The following is a 23487-nucleotide window of genomic DNA, read 5'->3' on the forward strand; positions in this document are numbered from 1 at the left end:
ATTTCTAGAACATGTTGTTACATGGGAAAAGCAAGATGCACAGAGGTGCATGAAGTTGTCCCATATTTGGAAATACCAAAGAATGAGAAAAGAAACCTCTACGCAGACACGTGCATACATTTTTATGTTACATGAAGAGAGTTTTGGGAGGATGAACACAAAGTTATTTACTTTCACTATTGGTGGTGGAGGTAGAGACAGACAAGGGAGGTGGAAAACAAAAAAACAAAACAAAAGCAAATTGTAAAAATCGTCTGTGTGTGTGTGTGTGTGCATATTGTAGGTGTTACTGGGAAGCAGTGCCTCAAAAAGATATTTGCTAAAACGTTAATGTTGATTACCTCAGGTGAGAGGACTTCATGTGACTTTTACCTTCTTTCGTATAATTTTACATGTTCCTTGAATTCTTTAATAGGAAGCATGTATTATTGGTACAAGCAGAAAAAGAGAATACCAGTGACTTGTCCAGCAACAGAGAGGCACAAGGCCTGGAGCCAGGACCAGCCCCAGTTCTTAAGAACAGCCACTGAGCAGGGGTGCCTGGGTGGCTCAGTCGTTAAGCATCTGCCTTCGGCTCAGGTCATAATCTCAGGGTCCTGGGATCAAGCCCTGCATCAGGCTCCCTGCTCAGCGGGAAGCCTGCTTCTCCCTCTCTCACTTCCTCTGCTTGTGTTCCCTCTCTCGCTGTGTCTCTCTCTGTCAAATAAATAAATAAATAAAAATCTTTAAAAAAAAATGTTTTCATCTAGGGGCAGCTGGGTGGCTCAGTCGTTAAGCGTCTGCCTTCAGCTCAGGTCATGATCCCGGGGTCCTGGGATCGAGTCCCACATCGGGTTCCTTCCTCGGCGGGAAGCCTGCTCTCCCTCTCCCACTCCCCCTGCTTGTGTTCCCTCTCTCGCTGTGTCTCTCTGTGTCAAATAAATAAATGAAATCTAAAAAAAAAAAAAGAACAGCCACTGAGCAACCACCAGGGCTGCCTGAGCCTCACCCTTCTCCTGACCTCTGGCTCAATGAAGGGTCAGCAAGCAGCAGCTTCTAGAATTTTCCCAACTTGGGCTCCTGCTTCTGCCACTGCCCAAATGATCAGCCATATCCGGTCAGCCGTATCGCCACCAATTTTAAACTTCCTGAGCAAATGTTTATGTCCACTTAACATAACCGAACATTTAAATAACTTGACAAAAAGTAAAATTCCTGAAATCAGATCACCCACTACTTACACTTCCTTGTCCTTCGACGCCTTAGCAGTGTATATACAGATGCCTTTTCATGGTTTCTATACATACATAGGTTCTCTATGGGTCCCTCCACCCCAAGAGCTCTGACTGGAGACTAGAGTTACTCAGGAGGCCATGTGACGACCAGAGCTGTGTCTGGGGGCTGGGCCGCCACCCTGCTGTGATATTTTAACAGTTTCAGGCTGGGCGGAGCCAGGAAATGCATAAGTCCATGCAAAACCGAAGTGTAACACGTGCAGGTCCTGGGTGGCTCCAGGTGGCTTGGCTGCACCGAGAAGACACTGGTGAAGGAGGGAAGGACGGATGGAAGAGAGGTGTGAGTCTGTGTGTGTGTGTGTGAGTGTGAGTGTGTGTGTGTGTGTGTGTGTGTGTGTGTGTGTGAGAGAGAGAGAGAGAGAGAGAGAGACGGAGTAGGGAGGGAAGGAGAGAGGGCGTACACATGCGAACCTGTGCACGTATCCGTGTCGCGTGTGCGTGCGTGCGCGTGTACGTATGCGTGCGTGCGTGCGTGCGTGCGTAGTGGGGGGCAGCCAGCAAGAGGGCGGGAAGGTGAGGCAAGGGACTTCTGTTTGTTTATTTGGAACGGATTCTATCCCCCTGCGTAGACTCTGACCAGAGCAGGGAGGTCCATGTTTGCCCAGGGGAGATGCTCAAAGCCTGACACACAGCTGCAGCCTGACAAGGGATGTGGTGGCGGCAGCAACTAAAAATAGAGAAACTAGAAACCCTTTATTTACAGTTGCCCAGCAGTTCACGGGTAGAAAAGCACTTGGCATATATGATTTATTTGATATTCGTGAAAGCATCGATAGGTTGGTTACAGTTATTCTCGTTTTATGGCTGAAGGTAAGAGCGGCGAGGTGGCTTGCTAAGGTTACACTGAGGTGGCAGAGCCAGGAGCTCGAGTACTGCCTGGAACTCACTGCTTGAAGCAGGCGCACAGGTGGCCCTGCCAGGGGCTCCATCCCCCTTGACCCACAGTTCAGGTTCAGGTTCAGATACCCTGTCCTCTCCTCCATGAGGGCTGCCACCTGCCTCGGAAGCTGTCCATCGAGAGGAGAAACCTCCGGGTTTGCTGCTGGAGCGGGGAGGTCTGGGGGCTGTGTGCCCCTCTGGAGTTTGGGCACACTCAGGCAGATTTCTCCCTACCCCTGGTGCAGTGCAGGGAGTCCGGGGTTCAAGGAACCTGGACTCAAAAGCAAGCTAACTATTGGCCGTGTGAACTTGGGCAAATCCCTTAATCTCTCTGAGTCTCAGTCTCCTCACCTATAAAATGGGGAGGTTTGAAACTTTTCTTCGTTTCATACATAAAGCCTTCCTGAAAAAGCATACTCAATGGTGAATGCTGAAAAAAGTTAAACAATGGATTTTGCTGTTTTGTGGGGGAGAGAGCAGTTTTCTACGGAATTAAGCCATGTTATGAAATTCTCAATTAAGTCTTGTCTATTTGGCAAATCTTCACCATCTATTTTCAGCCTCTCACAGAAGTTTTTAAATTATGCACTCACCTATCATTATGGGCATAATTTCAATGACTATTTGACTATTTGTGTTAAATTAGAGGAAAATGCACCAAAATATTAAACCAATTGTGCAAACACAAATACCCAGGCAAAAATGGGTGTCCTGCCAAGACCAAGCTGTTAGCAGGCGGTCGCAGGCGCCCGTGATGCTGAGAAAGTTCATTCACCAGCTGACGTGCTCAAGTTCAAATGCAACATATGGAAAATGTTTTGGAATATTGACACACAAATATGTAGGTTTTCTAAAGGTCAAGACCAACAGCTTGTATATAACTCTCATGGTTGTCATGCGAACCAACAAGATGAGGGCAGGAAAAGAACAGAAGATAGAGAGCACTAAATAAATATTAACTAGAAGATGCCCAGAGCAACTTGGGTGACACTTTCCCTCTCCAGAGTTTTATGATGCCCAAAGGTGGCCCTGGGATCCACTGGGATTCCCATCTTTTTTTTTTAGGAGGGGGTTCTGAGGGCCTGGTGTTAGAAGCCAGGGTGTTTGGTGGTGGTGGTGGGCAGGGGCACAAAGGCCAATGTAAATGGGGCTGCTGTGTGGCCCAGAAAACTGTCTTCTGGAGCTGCTGTGTGGCCCAGAAAACGGTCTTCTGGAGCAGTGAGTACAGGTGGAGGGATCCAGAGCCATTAGATCCCTCCACCTGTACTCACTGCTCCAGAAGACCAGGCACGTTATTTTAGAGGCAGGGGGATGATTTGGCTGAAAAAAAGTTTCATGCATGAAGTTATGGAATGCATATAGTTTCATGACAGAAAACTCAGCTTGACTCTGGTTTACTTTTTTAAATAGCAGGTACTATAATGTCTTTAAGTACACTGTCGTGTTTGAGAGAGACCACGCAGCACGGAAGACAAGAATACTGAGCTCTGAATCCTGGTTTAGCGATTTTCTACTTGTGTATCCTTGGGCAAGTTGCTTAACATTTCTGTCTCTTAATTTGGGGATAATAACTGTTTACAATAGAGTGTTGCAAGGATTAAATTAGTTATTACAGGCTATTGGGCCATCTTGGAACAGTGCCTGGCCTGAAGTCATTGTTTAATAAATGATTTACTATTTTTCCGCATATACAAATTATCAGTAGTAATCTCATCAGTAACAGTGTGAGATAGGCATTAGTACTTTCTTCCTACAGAGAGATGAACTTGGGACATAAAGTGTCTCTCCAGGTCAAGCAGCTAGTAAGCTGTGGGGCCAGCCTTACATCCAGTTCTGACTGGCTTCTAGGTCTGCAATCTGGAAACCTTGCCTTGTTATTTGCTAAAAGCTTTACCTTTCTGACTTGACCTGTCAGGCATGGGTGGGCAGCATCGAGGTAGAACAGGTGAGCCTATCTGCAAAGCCAGGGCTCAGCCCAGGTGTTCACCGCCATGATGAGATATTGGCTTCCCTTCAATGAGTTCTCTCTTCCCTCATGGAGCGATGGCCAACACCCAGGCATTCCAAGTCCTGCCCCCATGAAGTCATTAGTGCCTCACCCATTTCCTAGATAAGAAAAGTATAGTAATGGCCCTGTCACTCTGAATCAGAGAAGAAGCCAAAGAATTTGAATTGAAACCCATTTTTTGAGTCTCAACTTCAAGATAACTGAACTTGAATGAGGCTACTTCACATTTCCCTCCACATGCGAACATGAAATAGTAGTAGTGTGGGCTCTTAGAGCTCTATATTCTTGTGTTCATTCAGTCACTGTCAATAATGTACTATGTCAGGCAGACAGAGAGAGAAAACAAAGCAGGAGTCTGCCCTGTGGTAGGATAAAGAGGTGAGACATATACCCAAGTGACAACAATTCAAGGTGGACAGAATTACATACTGAAAAGAGGTTTTGTGAGCTGAGCAAGAAGAAATCACTTCCGCCTGGAAGAAAACACTAGCTAGACCTTAAAGGACAATTCAGATGTAATATTTTAAGATTAAAACAATTTCAATGAAACATTTAAAAGTATAAAAAGGAGTATAATGAACACCCACATACCCATCACCCACATTCAATAATTGTACATTACTTTCTTGATATTAAGACAAATCACTTTATAAATAAAGGATTGAAACTTTCTGAAATGAAATGAAACAAATGGCTTGAAACATGCTATGTCGCTTCCACATACTTTGCATGCATCACTAAAATGTGGAGACATTTCTCACATAACCGCAACGTCGTTATCACACCAAACAAAGCTAGCAATAATTCCATGGTATTGTCTAACAGCCAATCTGTATTCAGATTTCCCCAACTCTCTCAAGAATGGCTTCTTGCTGTTGGTTTGTCCTATTCAGAATTCAAACAAGCTTCATACATCACATATGACTATTCTATCTCTTCCTCTACTGGAGTAGCCCACACCCCCACTTTGGTTAATTTCATGCCATCAGTTTGTAAAAACCAGGTTGGTGGTCCTATAGAATGTTCTGCATTTTGGATTTTGCTTCCTTATGATTTGTTTCTCTATCTCCCTATTCCTTTTACATAGAGTTAACTCAATGGGTTCCATTAGATCCAGGTTCATCTTTTTTCTTGTAGGGATGCCTTATGGAAGGACCATGTGCTCCACATCATATACTATAAGGAGGCTTACACTGTCTGGCTATACCACTTTGGTGATGCTAACATAGATCTGGGTTCAAGTGATGCTGGTCTGATCTCTCCATTGACAAGCTCCTCATCAACACTTCAACTGATGTTTTCATTAGGGGTTACTAAATATTACTAAATACTGATGCTCTAATTCCAACATTCCTTCCACATTTGTTAGTGGGGAGTTGAGAAAGTAAAGGATCAGAAAGAACAAAATACCATGCATAATTCTACCGGGGTTGGGTAGTATTTGGATATAGAGAAATAGTGCTTTTCTGGAGACATGGAGATAGGAACCTTGCTCAGGAAATGAGTTTTTTCCATTGGCTGGATTGTAGAGTGTATGTCAGAATTATTCAAGAAACCTCAGTTACCACCTTGGGCGATACTTTTAAATACTAGTAGCATATTTGTCCAGTACTGATATAGGAATAGATATAGAGTTATAACTCCTGGCTGAGCATGTGGAGCTCCTGGGGCATGTACAAACCCCTGCCAGGGGGCAAACTAGCATTGATGACTTGCGACATGGTTGTGCTTCTTGGTCAAAGTGGCTGCCAATTTAGGCACAGTGAGGAGGAGACACACATGTGGCTATTTCAACTTTGTAGAGTGAAAATATTTCCACAGCGGAAATTAACTCCCCACCATGGTAAAGTTAATAGAAAAGATTTTTGAGTGGTAAAATATTTGAGGGTGCCAAGCAAGCTTCAGGAAGGAAGACAGCAGTCTTGTGAATCTGTGTTAAGTAAAATATAGACATATGTTGACTGAGTCACCCACATTTGATTCTGCTGACCTACAGAAGCTTGAAATTTGGTAGGCATTTATGAGGGAAAGTGGCACCATGTTGGTATCTAAGTTCTTATTATAATTACTAGCTTGTGAATAAAATCCCTTTATTTGGAGACAACATGCAAATTTATATTTTCAAAAAACCCACAGTAGTGATAATTAAAACATGCCACTTATATGCCAAAACATAAATACAGCCACTGTTGTACTTTGTATTGATGGGACTATGGACCTTAATCTACTTTTTGATTTCTAAAATTTTTTGGCATTGTTTTCATTTTTTTAAAGGTTTTTATTTATTTGACGGAGAGAGCAAGAGTGAGCACAAGCAGGGGGAGTGGCAGGCAGAGGGAGAGGGAGAAGCAGGCTCCCCGCTGAGCAAGGATCCCGATGTTGGACTCGATCCCAGGGCCCTGGGATCATGACCTGAGCTGAAGGCAGACACTTAACTGACTGAGCCACCCAGGCGCCCAGCATTGTTTTCATTTAAAAAAATTGAACAAAAGACCAAATCATGAGTTCACTGCTGCCCGATGGAGTCAATCATGCTTCCTTAGCACAATTGGTCTCCAACCTCCGTTTGCAATACAACCAGACTGGGAGTTTGCAAATTCCTGAGGCCCAGCCCTAGCAGTTCTGATATTTGGGCCAGGGTGGGGCTCCAGGGTCTCCATTTTTAACAAGTGTCCCCAGTGATAGTGATGCAGACAGGTTCACCAACCCCACTTCACAAAGACCCTTTCTTAATTTGGCTGCAATTTTGGAGTATCACTCGTAAAAAAGATTAAAAAGACAGGCCTATAGACCTTGGGTATTTCTTCATATGAGCCCCTCATAAATAATGCTTGTAGTTTTCCTGCCAGTAATCCTCTCGTTTTTAAATGAAATGAATTTTTTCTGTCCTCCCTACATACATTCCTTACATATTAATATATTTCTGCAAGTTTTTGACATGGGGGAAATAACTTCCCTTTCTGTAATAACAGCTAGCATCCCTCTGGTACTTGCCAGTTCACAAAGCATTTTCACACACACTGTGTCTTAGAAACTTCAAAATGACCCTATGAGCTAAACAGATTTGCCATCATCCCCCTCGTCCTCAGACAGGACACCGAAGGCAGAGGGGTAAAGAAATTGAGGTGCAGAACTAGGATTTGAGTCTCATCTGTCTTCAAAGCCTTGTTCTCTCCTACTGAGCTCACAGGTATCTTCCTAGGTCTGTCTGTTCACGACTTGGACTTCTTCAAAAAGACACTATCTGGGGCCTCCTGGGTGGCTCAGTCGGTTAAACGTCGGACTCTTGATTTCCGCTCAGGTCATGATCTCAGGGTTGTGAGATTGAGCCCCGTGTTGGGCTCTGTGCTCAGTGTGGAGTCTGCTTAAGATTCTCTCCCTCTCCCTCTGCCCTTCCCAAACCCCCCACCCCATTTATAAGCATGTGTGTACACACACTCTCTCTCTCTAAAAAAAAAGACACTATCCATCATTCAGTCTTTTCTAGCCACCTCTCCAACATTTATTAAACACAACCCAGAGATGGAGTGTGTAAACAGAAGGGAGCATGTGCAGAGAAGCACCTTTATCTACCAGGTTTCAGGGGGCAGGGGACACACAAGTGAACTGGAAAAATTGGCTCTATTTTATGCTTTCAAAGATGAAGCTGGAAAAGATTAAAGACAGAAAAAGAAATGAAGAAAAAGGTCTCAGGCCCCTGACATTTTGGGGTTAATTGTGATTATTGAGTGAATCTAGAGATACAGATGTCCAGAGACACAGAGATTTAAAATTAATGTATAAAACTCTTTGTTGTAGGATTTGCCTATTACATGAAAATATGAATGCTAATGATTACTAGTGCAGTGTCTAGTACTCCTTCTTCCTCAAGGCTAGACAGCTCAATGCTGTGTGCTTTATATATAGTATATGTAGGCCTGACAGCAGACATATTCCCTCCCATTTTACATACAAAGAAACTGAGGTTCAGTGAGCTCTAAGGACTTGCTCAAGACCATACAGGGAACCACATATTTAAAAACCAATTCTACCTGGCTTTGAAGTCCGACTGATCCCACTCTGTTCCAAAGTATGGGAAGTAATGAAAATAAGACACTTGTGATGGTATCTGTGAAGAATGTGAAACTGATTCGATTATGTGTGAGTGATAGACAAGTAAAGGTGGATTTTGGTAGGATTTTAAAATAGGACGAGCATCTTGGAGATTTTCAAGTTATTCATTTATTTATAAAAGTCTCATTCTGGACAAGTTTTGTTATTCCAGGGCCAGGCAAATTTGTCTGAGTGAGTCACCTTACTGAGTAGTGCTAAATAATAGATTAATCTCACATTGAGGAAGGACTGTAGTGGCTTGCTTCAGGGTTCTGTCTTCAGCCTTTCTTAGTAAATATTTTATCAGCAATTTATATGCTGTTGTTTAGAGCCAGATTAAAAGAAAAATCCCTCAGGAATGAGAGCCTGAAACTAACAAGTTGAATTAAAATAAGAGTAAAAAAGCATGCAATTAAGGCTAAAAAAAATCAACCAGCGAGGCACCATAGCAAAGAGGCCTGACTCAGTAATAGTATGTGAGGGACAACACAGTGGGTGTGATGGAGAGAGCACTTCCTGACTTCGGAAACTCACAGAAATGTGTGGAATCCTGTCTTTGCTGCTTAATAGCTGTTTGATAGGCAATGTGATTTATTTACTCCAAACCTCTGTTTTCTCATCTGCATAATGGAAATAGTATGCTTACCTTGCATAATTACTATAAGGAATAAATATAGTATATAAGAGGTTGGCATGTAGATTGTGGTTCATAAAAGTAGCAATTTTTGCCTGGAAAAGACTTAGATGTGCCAGTAGGTATTAAGTTCACAAATCTGGATACAACCACCATCATGTCCACTATGGCCAATAATAGCAACTAACATGATTATTGGTGCCAGGCACTACAATTAGCTTTACGAACCTGTATCACTATTTTAGGAAGCCAATCTTATTACCTTCTTACTTATTTCTCACACCTTCAGAAGAGCCCACACAACTTACTCAAAATGAACAGTCTGTCATTCTATTTAGGGAAGGGGTCAATGGGGAAACAGTCTCACATAGCTGCAGAGGAAATCTGTATCAGCTATCCATACAGAACTATGTCCTTTATGCATAAATATAAACAGTCAACCAAGTGTCAAAAGAATCAGAAGAAAATGAGCAATATTAAAGAGAGGATTAAAAATAAACAAATAGAATAATTCAGGAGAAAGCAGAGATAGAGTGCAGAAAATAACTTGTAAAAAAACCTTTAATTAGTGTCCTCAGAGAGATTATACAGGATATTGTATAAGTTTAAAAGGAATATGTTGATATCCTAGAAAATAGCATTAAAAGACTAATATATAATATCAGGAACAGTCAAGAATGTTCACTGCCACCATTCCTATTCAATACCATACTGTAAGTCTGAGCTAATGCAATAAGACAAGAAAAGGAAATAAAAGGTTTACACATTGGGAAGTAAGAAAGGCAACTGTTCACAAATGACGTGACTGTCTGTGTAGAAAATCCGAAAGAATCAACAACAAAAAAACCCTCCTGAAACTAATAAGTGATTACAGCAAGGTTGCAGGATAAAGGTTAATATACAGAAGTCAATTGCTTTCTTATATAACAGCAATAAAGCATTGAAATTTGAAATTAAAAACACAATACCATTTATCCCAAACAAATGAAAGACTAAAGTATAAATTGAGCAAAATGTGACCAAGATTTATATGAGGAAAACTACAAAATTCTGATGAAAGAAATCAAAGAAGACCCAAATAAATAAAGATATGTTCCATGCACAATTACAGGAAGACTCAATATTATAACCAGGTCAGTTCTTTCCAACTTGATCTATAGATTTAAGACAATATCAATTAAAATCCCAGCAAGTTATTTTGTGAATATTAAGAAACTGATTCTAAAGTTTATTTAGAGAGACATGATGTAATGAGCACTGGGTATTATATAAGACTGATGAATCACTGACCTCTACCTCTGAAACTAATAATACATTATATGTTAATTAACTGAATTCAAATTAAAAAATTAAGATAAAAAATAAAGTTTATTTCGAGAGCAAAAGACCCAGGATAACCAATACAAAATTGAAGGAGAAGAATAGTCAGGGGACTGACACTACTCAACTTTAAGACTTACTATAAAGATAGAGTGATCAAGATACTGTGGTATTGGTGAATAAGGAGATACATAGATCAATGGAACAGAACAGAGGGCCGAGAAATAGACCGCCACAAATACAGCTGTCTAGTCATTGACAAAGGAGCACAGGCAATTCAATGAACAAATTATATTCTCTTCCACAAACAGTGCTGGAACAAATGGACAGCCACATGCCAAAAAAAATTATACACAGACCTTATATGTTTCACTATAATTAGCTAAAAATGGATCATGACCTAAATATAAAACATGAAATTATAAACTCCTAGAAAATACTATAGAAGAAAATCCAGTTGACCTTGGGCTTGGTGATGACTCTTTTTTTTTGGTTCAAATTAATGATTTTATTTCTATTTTTAATGCTAGCTGAGGAGTCCAAAACAGACTGATGTACATGGATATGATTTCCAAGAATTAAAAAAAAAAAAAAAAGCCTTGAAATGATCAGATTGATCCACAAGAGACTTAATAGTGTGCCATAATGAAGCCTAACACTCTTTAAAGAAGCAACAACATTCAACATTCACTATAAAAATCAGTGCCTGGCATCCAATAAAAATTAGTAGGCACACCATCTGCAACAACATGGATGGACCTAGGGGGTATAATGCTATGTGAAATAAATTAGTCAGGAAAAGACAAATACCATATGATTTCACTCATATGTGGAATTTAAGAAACAAAACAAATGAACCAAGGGAAAAGAGACAAAAAACCAGATTCTTAAATACAGAGAACAAACTGGTGGTTACCAGAGGGGAGGTGGGTGGGGGATGGGTGAAATAGGTAATGAGGATTAAGGGTACACTTTTCTTGATGAGCACTGAGTAATGTATAGAATTGTTGAATCATTATATTGTACACTTGAAACTAATATAACACTGTATGTTAATTATACAATTAAAAAAAAGAAAAAATTACTAGGCATACAAAGAAACAGAAAAACATTACTTGTAACCAGGAGAAACGTGAATCAACAGGAACAGAACCAGAAATTACAGACTGTATAATTAGTCAACAAGAACCTTAAGACAACCATTACATATATAAATAGACTCAAGTGTATAATTGAAAATCATGAAATAGAATAGGAAGAGAAAAAAAGATTTAAAAGACCTAAATCAACCTTCTAGAGATGAAAAATGTGATCTGTAAAACAGATAAAAAATGGCCCCTAGAAAGGGATAATAGCACATTAGACCCATAGAAGAAAGATCAGTGAGCTTGTGGACATAGCAATAGAAACTATCCACAGTGAAGCACAGAGAGATACAAAACTGGGAAAAAGGAACTGGGCTATAGTGAGCAATGAGACAGTATTAAGTGGTCAAAAAACATAATTGGACTGTCAGAAAGGGGCTGGAAGAGAAAAAGAAATGTTTGAAGATATGAAAGATGGAAATTCCAAATGTGTGAAAACCGTAAACCCAAAGATTCAAGATAGTCAATCAACCTCGTGTATGAAGAAAATGACATCAAGTTATCTTATAATCAAATTGCTGAAACCCAGTCATAAAGGAAAACAATCCTAAAAGCTGCTAAAAAAAATAGATACATTATATTTCTAGAAAAAGATCACAGCAGAAAATCTTTGTGACTTTGGCTTAGATAAAAAATCTTTTAGAATATAAAGCCATACACTTTAGGGATGCTTGGGTGGGTCAGTCAGTTAAGCATCTGCTTTCGGCTCAGGTTATGATCCCAGAGTTGTGGGATTGAGTCCTGCATCAGGCTCCTTGTTTAGTGTATAAATATACTTGCAAATGAAAAGAAAATGTCTGGAAGTCCTTCATATAAATGAAACTGCTAACAGAACCACTTCTTTTTTTTTTTTAATATTTTTTTTAAGATTTTATTTATTTATTTGAGAGAGAGAATGAGATAGAGAGCGAGAGCATGAGAGGGGGGAGGGTCAGAGGGAGAAGCAGACTCCCTGCTGACCAGGGAGCCCGATGCGGGACTCGATCTCGGGACTCCAGGATCATGACCTGAGCCGAAGGCAGTCGCTTAACCAACTGAGCCACCCAGGCGCCCCCAGAACCACTTCTTGAGAATGAAATTCACAAGCCAAAAGATGGTAAGACTTTACTTTTTTTTTTTTGAGGTTTTTTTTTCTTTTAAGGTTTATTTATCTATTCTAGAGAGACAGCATGAGCAGGAGGGGCAGAGGGAGAGAGAATCTCAAACAGACGCCGCTAAGCATGGAGCCCAGTGCAGGGCCCAGAGGGGGCTCGATCTCAGGACTGAAAACCAAGAGTCCCAGGCTTAACTGACTGCACCACCCAGGTGCCCCAGACTACATTTTTGTTCTACATACCTCAGTGCAGTTTGGATTAAACACAAAGCAATACACTTAAATACATAATACCATTAAATATCATCTTAAAATTAAAATTAAACTTAAAATTAAAATATCATTTTAAAATTTAAAATGTAAAGTCAAAAAAAAGAAGAAACTAGCCAATGGGGACATGTACCCTTGAGCAACATTGGAAAGGATGAACGAGGTGATGGAATTCTATCCTTTATGTACTCCATCCAAGCTTGGAGGACTCGGCCTCCTCTTATAAATCACATCAAATATGCTTTCCTCTTTATACAAGTAGTCTGCTTCTGTTACAGGAAATACAGAAAGTAGAGAGGAAGACAAAAATTACCTACAACACCGTCATCCAGAGAGATAACCACTGTTAACATTCTGGTACGTAATTTTCCATTGCCATTTAAAAAAAAAAAGCAAAGCTGGGATCATTATCTACATCCTGTTGGTGACCTGCTTTAAAAAGAATGTATCATGGCCATCTGCTCCTGGCATTACCCATTTTGCCTGTAGCATAGATTGCAAGGCTGCAAGGCATCTTATCAGTAAGTTGCACCATACTTATTTTACCCGTTCCTTTTGGGTGTGCAACCAAGCTGTTTCCATCTTTTAGTATCAGAAGGAATGCTGCAGGGATGCCCTTTGCTCATGTACTTATCCTTGTTCGTGTCCCCCATTAATCTGAGATTAAAAGTCCTAGAAGTGGAAATGCTAGGCACAAGACCATAACTCTTTGAAGTCTTCTGATCTATTTTGCCAAATCAGCCTTCAGGCATTTCATACCACAGTATATGAGTATGTATTTCCCTGTACTTTCTCTGATAAAGGTTATTATTCTGTTTATACTAAGTTAATTTATTTTTAAAAAGTTATCTTTTACTTTTTAACCTAATTTTTCATAAGCGGGTAATACATGCATGTTGAAAGTCAGAAAAATTCAGATCCATGCAAAGAACAAAATAAAAATCACCTGTAATCCCACCACATACAGAGAACCACTATGAACACCTTAGTGATGAATTTCCAGAGTTTTTATAGATGCGTATACACTTTTTTAAAACTGGGATCAGGGGCACCTGGGTGGCTCAGTTGGTTGAGCATCTGACTCTTGGTCTCTGCTCAGGTCATGATTCTGCAGGGTCGTGAGATTGAGCCCCATGTGGGGCTCCGTGCTCAGCGGGGAGTCTGCTTGAAGATTCTCTCCCTCTGCTCCTCCCCCTGCTTGCATGCTCTTGCGCTCGCTCTCTCTCTCTCTTAAAAATAAATAAGTAAATCTTGTAAAAAAAAATGGGGCCAAACGGTATATACAGTATTATATTTATTTCAATAAAGAGTACAGTAAACTATATATAAGTAAATACAATTTTGGAGCCAATATTATTAACTTCATGCCATTGTACAGACTCAACATTAATTTATTTAACCACTATTGGTCAAATAAGTTATTTGCAACCTTTACCATTACAAATAAACCTGTAATAAACATCTTGGTAAAATATATATTTAGTCATTGGTCCAATATTTTTAAAGATGTTTTTCTATAAGTGGAATTACTAAGTCAAAGAAGATGCACATATGTAAGGATCTTCATTTCTGATGCTGGATTGAGCTCTACAAAGGTAATGCTCATTTACATTCTCACAGCGATGAAGGAAGCCCATTTGTCTAGCCCTTCGTCAGTGGCTTTTATCAAATTTTAAAGAAATCTTTGTCAACCTGCTCAACTCACAGTGATAACATAGTTTGAATTTCATTTTCTAATAATATTTAACCTGTATTTATCAACCAGTTGTATTTCTCATGTGATGAATGGCTGTCCATATCCTCTCCTCATTTTTACATTGAGATGTTTATCATGTTCTTAATGATATATAGGACCCCTTTCTATGATAAATATATTTAATTCATACATTAATTTGTCATATATATTGTAAATATTTTTCTCGACTTATCTTTTGCTTTTTTATTTATGGTATTTATTGTACATAGAAGGGTATCATCTTTGTCTAGCCCATTTATTAATCTTTCTTACCAATCTTTACCTTTGGTGTTCACACTTAGAAATGTCTTCCCCACCCAAGATGATAGAAATATACAACTAGTTTAAAATTTTTTCACTATTAATTAGGAATATTTTACATATATGAAAATCACACTAATGTAACAGCAATAATATCAAACAGATACTTCTATGATGTACATTTACTTCAGTTCCCTTTTCTTCCTCCTTTCTCTTTGTCACAGATAAAACTAAAGCTTGATCATTATTTTCCCCTTCCTCTGTTTCCAAAACTAATCATTATCTTGAAGTTAGTGAGTGCTATTACCATGTATGAGTTTGTACGTTTGTGACATATGGATAAAGAGCCACAAACAATATATATTTTTGCTTGGTGTGTTTTGCAAAAATGACTTCATAATGCATGTCACCTGTTTGCAACTTGCGCTTTTTTTTTTTACCCAAAATTGTGTTTTTAAGATTTGTTCATTTTGCTACATAGATCTCTAGGTCTTTTATTTTTATTTTATCTTATTCCATTAAGTGAATAAACCTCATTTTATATATCCATTTATTCATTTTTTACTAAAGAGCGGTTGTCTCCACTTTTTCATAATGACAAATCGCACTGTGATGAGCATGTCCCTTCATGCCCATCTGTGAGAATTTCTCTCAACAACGTAGCTTTAATTGACTTTGTGGACTTACAGGGCAGTAAGGCGAGCTCCATCAGCTCTACTGTGAATTTCCAAAATGGTCTCCAGAGTACCAATTTGTATGCCCATCAGCAATACCTAAGAGTTCCCATTTCTTCCATATTCTCAAACCTATTATCAGGCATTACTTTTCATAATTGTATGGGTGATAAATGGAATCCTTTTGTTTTAATTTCTTTTTCCCTGATTACTTTTGAGATGTTTTTTGTTTATGGGTCTTCCCTCTGTGTATGGTCTTCATATCCTTTGACCATTTAGAAAAAGACAGGTTTTTTTTTTTAAAAAAAGAACTCATTTCTAATAACAACTAAAAATATAATTGCCTAGAAATATATCTAACAAAAATGGGCAAATTTGTATGATGATATAAACTTTCTTGGAAGACATTAAAGAAGTATCCTAAAGAAAGGGAGAGCTACACATTGATCATGATGAAGAAGACTCATATCTTGAAGATGTACATTCTTCCCGAATCATTTGAAAATTGAATATGTTTTCAGTCAATATGCTAACTATTGTTTTTGAGGAACTTTATAAGCTTGTTCTAAAATTTTACACATGATTGGGGTGCCTGGGTGGCTCAGCCGGTTAAGCATCTGCCTTCGGCTCGGGTTATGATCCCAGCATCCTGAGATCAATCCCCACATTGGGCTCCCTGCTCAGCAGGGAGCCTGCTTCTCCCTCTCCCTCTGCTGCTCCCCCTGCTTGTGCTCTCTCTCTCTCAAATAAATAAATAAAATCTTAAAATAAATAAATACATAAAATTTTACCCATGAGCAAAGGCCCGAGAACAGAAAATATATCCCTGAAGGAAAAGAATAAGATAGGAGACCCCTATGAGATACCAATGCTTATTAAAAGCTATAGCAATTAAGAGTGGAGGTGCACAGACAGAACAGGGAAATGGAATAGAGAGACCCAACCAGACCCTCACCCACATGGAAAATAGTACATTCCAGAAGAGACACAGAAGATCACCAAGAAAATGACGAGCCATTCAATGCATGATGTTAGGACAACTGGTTTTCCATATAGAAAAAACATGAAATTGTATCCTTACCTTACAATTGCTCTCAACTGTCTAATTCAAACTGATGGAAGAATTAAATGTCAAGGACAAAAACTGAAACTTTTTTGAAAAATATATAGAATATTTCAGGAATGAAGAGAAATATTTTTCTTAACAAATCAAATACTATATGATAAATTAAAAAAAATACATTTTTCTCGGGGCACCTGGGTGGCTCAGTCCATTAAGTGCCTGACTCTTGATTTCAGCTCAGGTCATGATCTCAGGGTCGTGGGATCAGGCCCCACATCAGGCTCAGTGCAAAGTCTGCTTGGGATTCTTTTTCTACCTCTTCCTCTGCACCCACCCCCTGCTCCTGCATTCTCATTCTCTCTCTCTCCAAATAAATAAATAAATAAATAAATAAATAAATATTTTTAAGAACCCATCTTTCTCAATGATTTGAAATGCTTGCTTGTCCAATATTCAATTTCCACATATTCATGGGCCTATTTCTGGACTCCAGTTGTTCTGCGTAGAACCACACATATTAATTACTCCAGTTTAATAATGCAGTTCAAGTTTTTCTTTGAAGACCTTATTATTCTTTCTCACTCACTTTTCTAATATAATTTAAGAATAATTTAAGAATAATTTTGTTGGTGTTACATTTAAATCCATGCATTATTTTTTGGAAAATGGGTTTGCTAATGTTACTATTGAAAAAAGAAAGCTATTGGTGTATATTGTATATTTGAGTTATTATATTAGTTCTGATAGTTTTTCAATTACTTGTCTTAGATTTCTCAGGAAGGCAAATATATCATCTGTTATGTCTTTTCCTTAAATATGTAGTTTTACTGCTTTGTCTTATTATATTACACAGGCTAAAATTCCCAAAACAAAGCTAAATAATATCGACATTAGGCATGTCTCATTTATCTTGAATTTGGCTGTTGGCTTTCAATAGATATCTGGAAAGTTTTCCTTTCCCCTAGGTTACAAAAGCTTTCACAGGAATGTCACTGAATTCTGTTTAATGTCTTTCAAAATACCTATCAGGACAATTATCAACAATTACGTTTCTATTTTGATTGTTGATGTGACAGATTAATATTTTTCTTAATGTTGAATTCTCCTTTCACAATGGAATGAACTCCACTTAGTCACAATATATTAAATATCATATTTGACTCAAATCACTTTTTTAAAAAATATTTTTGCTTCTATATTGATAAACCAAATTTATCTATAGCTTTGTATGTGACAACTTATTTTTTAATAAAACTAAAAACTTTGTATGAAAGTAATATGTACTCATTATAGCAACAAATTTAAATATAAAAAGTTACAAAGAAGAAAATTTCCTATAATCCCAATATGCAGAAGCAACCTCTGTTAATATTTTGGTGTATTTCATCTTAGTCTTTTGTGGGTGTGGGGGAGGGAGCTTTTCCAAAGCTGAAATCAGTATGCAGCATGGTTGAAAATGGAATCTTTGAAATGGATTTAAATCCTGACTTTATGATTTATAAACTACACCACATTCATCAATATCCTTGATCTTTTGAAATCTCATTTTCCCAGGCAGTAAAATAATAACAGCCTCACGGGGAGAGAGGAGGGAGGCAGGAGATAGAAGTAAAGTCCTCGGTGCCTGGCACAAATAGCCTCTAAATACGTATTAGCTATGATCCAGCTGTACATACACTTTTGTATTCCTCTTATCACTGGATACTACACCATAGGCTTTTTTCATCATTCAAACTTACAATAAACACAATTTTAAAATTTCCCCCTAGTGCATGTGTGTGCACACATACATACATATATAGCTTTATCTAATATTTGTGCATAAATTGCTGCCTACATTTCAGATTTTTTTCCCCCTTGGTTTAGGCTCTCAGAAGGAAAACTATTTTGGACCAACACTGTGTGGAACTGTTTCAGGATTCCTGAACCAAACTGTCAAATTGCTTTCCAGAAAGACTGTGATGATGTGGGTTCCCAGCCGCTGCGTGTGAGAATGAGCCCCACCTCTGGCACCCAGGGCAGCCCAGAACCATCTCTCCTCCCTATGAGGACCTCATTCTGCCCCCCCCCCCAGTAAATACCTTTCCTCACAGACCCTGGGCCACGCTGTGGGGTGAGCGCCAGACACAGAGTGGGAACAAGACAGTCCGGGTTCCCCCTCCGGAGCTCACTTTCTAGTTGACAGGTGGCCGGTAAAGGGGAAGCCGGAGAACAAATAAGTAAATGGCCAATCATTTCCAAAAGAGGTAAGCGCTGGGCAGAAAGTAGAGGACGGTGTGACAGAATTACCTCAGAGGCACTGGGCTATTCAGACGATGAGGAAAGGCCTCTCCCAGGGAGTGACATTTTTAAACTGAGGCAGCCGCTCTGCAAAGGTCGGGAAGGGCAGTTGGAACAGCAGTGGGGAAGACCCTGAGAAGGGTGTGCACTTGGCATATTCTAGGAGCGGGAGGGAGGGGGAGGGTCTGTGTGCTTGGAACAGGGTGAACAGGAAGGCCGGGGAGGTGAAGGCAAAGAAGTGGGGCAGAGGAAGTAGGAGTTGGGCTTTCTTTCAAAATGCCACATTAAAGTATTTTAAGCAAGGCTGACTTACCTTTTAGAAAGATCACTGCGGCTGCTGTGTGGAGGATGTTGTGGGGTGCGAGCCCAGAAGCAGGGTCGCTAGGGAGGAGGCCACCCAGGAGGTATGGTGACAAGTAGTGGGACAGGGGTGTTGTCAGTGGAAATGGGGGGAGTGCATAGAAACGGTGAGGTGCTAATGACAAGGTGAGGACCTTCAGATGTGGTGGGGAGGGGAGAGGAAAGAGATACCCCTCCAACCTCTTGAAGAATTAGAACCTTCTGCTGCACCCCTTGCCCCCTGCTGTGGGGTGTCTGCATTCAGAAGTAGAACCCAGTGTCTAGCAGGGATTTGACAGGTCCGTTTTTAAGCACTGAACGCCCTGAATAAACACACGGGAAAGTGGGTACTTGATCTGGGAAGCCGATCTAAAGCCTTAGCTGGAGCCTGAATTTGAAAATTGGTCTGCATCTTGTGGCTCAAGGGCCCCCCGGTGCCTGTGTGAAGCCACAGGGCTGCTCAGTGGGGGGCTGCCAGCTCCGCGGCACCTAGGAGAACCAGGTCCTAGACCTGACGCCACCTTCAAAGGGCTATGGACCCTGCACATTCCCTGGCCCTCCCCCAGCCCCTGTTTCCCCTTCTGTGAAGTGAGCTCTGAGAGCCTGGCATCCATGGCACTCACTGACAGTCAGACATCTGAGGATGCCTGGCTCCCACATCTTTCTGATGACCCTTCCTGGGGCTCCCTTCCTAGCCCCCCAACCTCCGCTGTGGGCACCAGGCTGGGCTGCTCTGGCTACTGCTTCTATGGAGAAATGCAGGGAAAAGGTACTTCTCTGGATTTTTAGGAGTCACTCTCAGCTCTGAGAGGGGGGGCCCTGACTCAGGTCCAATTCTTGGGGCATTGGGGAACAGGACCCCACCATGTTGCTGGGCCAAGAGCTCTGACTGCAGAACCGGGCTGCCCCCGATGACAGACAGAGTCTCCTGGGCTGCCAGCTCGGCTGGGCAAGGAGCAAGTTCTTCAGGAGCTGGGCGGCAAGCTTCTGCCCCCACAAGGGGCCACTCATTCCCACAGGCCCAAGAAAAACTCACTTTCAAATAAACTCTGAAAGCAGGCGAGGCACAGAGGACCAAGGCATAAGCTTTGACAGCAGGAGGCTCTTCAGACTCTAGAGGTGTCTGGAAGGTCCGGGTGTGCTTGGAGGCTGGGAGGTCCATGATCATCATGGGTCACACAGCAATGGGAATGTACTTCATGTCATTGAACTGTGCACTTAAAATGGTCAATTTTATATGATGTATATTTTACTGTGCTTGCGTGCACACACACCCCCCCCCCCAAAGTCCTTACAATGTCAGACAAAGCCCATGATCCACACCCTTCTCTTCTCCCTCCCGGTCTCCTTCCACTCTCCCTGTGCCCACTCTGCTCCCAGCACACTGGCTTCCCTCCTGGGCGTTCAACAAGCCCACACACTCCCACCTTCGGGCCCTTGCACTCGTTCTTCCTGGGCCTATGACATCCTTCCCCAGACATTGCTGGCTCCTTCACCTCCTTCTGGCTCTGCTCAAAAAGCCCTGAGTAGCAGCGGGACCTTCCCTGCCCTCTGAAGATAACACAAGCCCCATCCACTCCCAACCCAGGCGCTTCACTCAGATTTATTTTGCTCCATAGTCCCGATCGCCCCTTGACACTGTGTATTTACTAATTTGTTCAGTATTCTCTTCCCGCACTGGAAAGTAAGCCCCATGAGGGTAGGCCTTTGTTTTGCCCATGGACGTAACTCCATTCCCTGCACACAGTATCCATGCACAGATGTTTCTGAGTGAATGAATGGATGGCCCCTCTTCAAACATGGCATCTGTCCTAATATCTATGGTGGCAATCAAACGTGTCATCAAATGTGGTCTTCGCAGCAGCCTTGTGAGGTTTTGGAAGGGAGGGTGCTGAGCTTGGGGTGATGTGATGATGCATCAGGAATCCCACCCCCTCACTCTAGTCCTTGCCTTTTCTCTTCACCTCATGGCCCAGACCACTGTTGTCACTTTTCCCGCCGTAGCAGGAAGAGTAGGGATTGTAAATCACAACGAATGCATTTCAGCCACAGCTCTGCGTCTTTGCAAGACTGTGCTCTGCTCATCTGGGAGCCACTCGGAGAGCTTCCGGCATCTTCTGTGTGCAACACGCTACAGAAGTTATAAACCACGTGCTGATGGTAGCTCCCTTATTAAACACATGCTCCACACTTACACTTTCAATAGGCTGCCCTCCATAATTGCTAGAGAGAAAGAATGTCTCCCTTTGGGCACACCGGTAGGGCAGTTCTTAGCCACTCTTCCTTTGCCAAGAGGAGACCTAGTGTCTTGAAGACCCAGCAGCATGGAGTGCTTCTCCCTGTCGCTTCTACAGACCAGACCTGAGATTTTCGGACCCCTGTTTCCCCTTCCCCCTGGGACGGCATCCAATGAGACCCTTAGCTTCCTGAGGGTACAGAGGGTGTTACACAAAATCTGCAAGCCTGGGACATCTAGACCAATCCATCTTTATTCCCACCTGTTTCCTTCCTTCTGTGATGCCTCCCTCCCTCCCTCCTTCCACCGTTACTGAGCTTGCTAAATACCTGTCATTTTTTTTCCCTTCCACACCCATTGAGTGTTCTGATTTTAGTTCTTGGGAAGAATGGAAGAAAATGAAGAATGTATAAGACCTACTAGATTATCTCTTTCTCAACAGACATCAACAAGTGTTTCTTGAGCAGATCAGGAAGCCCCTGGGAAGTGACAAAAGGTCACCAGCAGCCCCTCTTCTGAGGACTCTCTGCTGTACCACACAGGGAGGGGAGATCTCCCCCCACAGACTGCTGGTGCCCTCCCTGCGCTGTGTGGTCTGAGGTTGTCCCCGGCAGTGTTTATCCAAATTCTTTTCCTTTTTCACCGTGATCATCAGTAAGAAACGCTGTACATCTGTAAGCTAGAACATATGCACACTCCCCACCAGCGCCATGAAACAAAAGTTCAAGAAACATTTTTTACCCTTACTTCAAGCAGTGCACTTGGACATTTTCTAGACTATTCTACTTTATTTTTTTTTAAGTTTTAATTGTGGTAAAATACACATAACATAAAATTTACAATCTTAAGTTTTAAGTGTGAAGTTCAGTGATGTTAAGTACCAGTTGTGGAACCAGTTCCAGAACTTTTTCATCTTGCAGTATTGAAACTCTATATCCATTAAAGAGCAACTCCCCATTTCCCCTCCACCAACCCCCAGCAACCACCACTCTACTTTCGGTCTTGATGAATTCGACTACAGTAGATACTTCACGTAAGTGGAATCATTCAGAATTTGTCCTTTTCTGACTGGCTCATTTCATTTAGCATAAGGTTCTCAAGGTTAATCCAGGTTGTGGCATGTGTTTAAATTTCCTTCCCTTTAAGGCTGAATAATTGTACAAATATGTACTGTACAAATATGCAACAATTTGCTTACCCATTGTTCATCCCTTCAAACATGGCTACTATGAACAATGCCTCTACGAAAATGAATACGCAAACATTTTTTGAGACCCCACTTTCAATCCTTGTGGGCATATACCTAGACATGCAATTGCTGCATCACAGGGTCGTTCTATTTTTAATTTTTGAGGAACTGCCATACTATTCTCCAGAGTGGCTGCACCCCTTTTCATTCCCACCAACAGTGCACAAGTGTTCCCCTTCTCCGCATCCTCACCAACACGTGTTTTCTATTTTTTTGTTAGGGGCCATCCTAAATAGTGGGAGGTGATATCTTATTATGCTGTTGATTTGCATTTCCCCCGATGATGAGTAATGTTGAGCATCTTTTATTTGCTGGCTGGCCATTTGTATATCTTCTTTGGGAAAACATCTATTTAAGTCCTTTGCCCATTTTTATTTTTATTTTTTTAAGATTTTTTATTTATTTATTTGACAGTGAGAGAGAGACATCTAGAGCAGGAACACAAGTGGGGGGAGTGGGAGAGGGAGAAGCAGGCCTCCCCTGGAGCAGGGAGCCCGATGTGGGGCTCGATCCCAGAACCCTGGGACCATGACCTGACCCGAAGGCAGACACTTAATGACTGAGCCACCCAGGGACCCCTGCCCATTTTTTAAATCAGGTTGGTTTTTTTTAGTTGTTGAGTTGTGGGAGTTCTTTAAATACTCTGTATATTAATCCCTTATCAGAAAGATGATTTGTAAATAATTTCTCCTAGTCTCTGTATATTTCATGTTTTAAAGGCTTGTGACAATCCACTGAATCGATTTTACGAACAACTAAAGGGCTTGGTTCCTTGTTTGAAACTGCTGCTCTGAAGAAAAGAGAGGTGAACGAAGCAGCTCCAGGAGTTGATGTCCCACCAGCTCCCTGCCTCTTACAACATGACCGTGTAGAGTACAAGGTAGAAAGGAGTGTCAGGGCTAAAACTGTCCTTCTAAGGAAAAATTATATTTTAA

The sequence above is a fragment of the Mirounga angustirostris genome, unplaced genomic scaffold (assembly GCF_029215605.1).
Source record: "Mirounga angustirostris isolate CCGP_5_RB_7025 unplaced genomic scaffold, mMirAng1.0.hap1 SCAF_2, whole genome shotgun sequence".
Taxonomy (NCBI): domain Eukaryota; kingdom Metazoa; phylum Chordata; class Mammalia; order Carnivora; family Phocidae; genus Mirounga; species Mirounga angustirostris.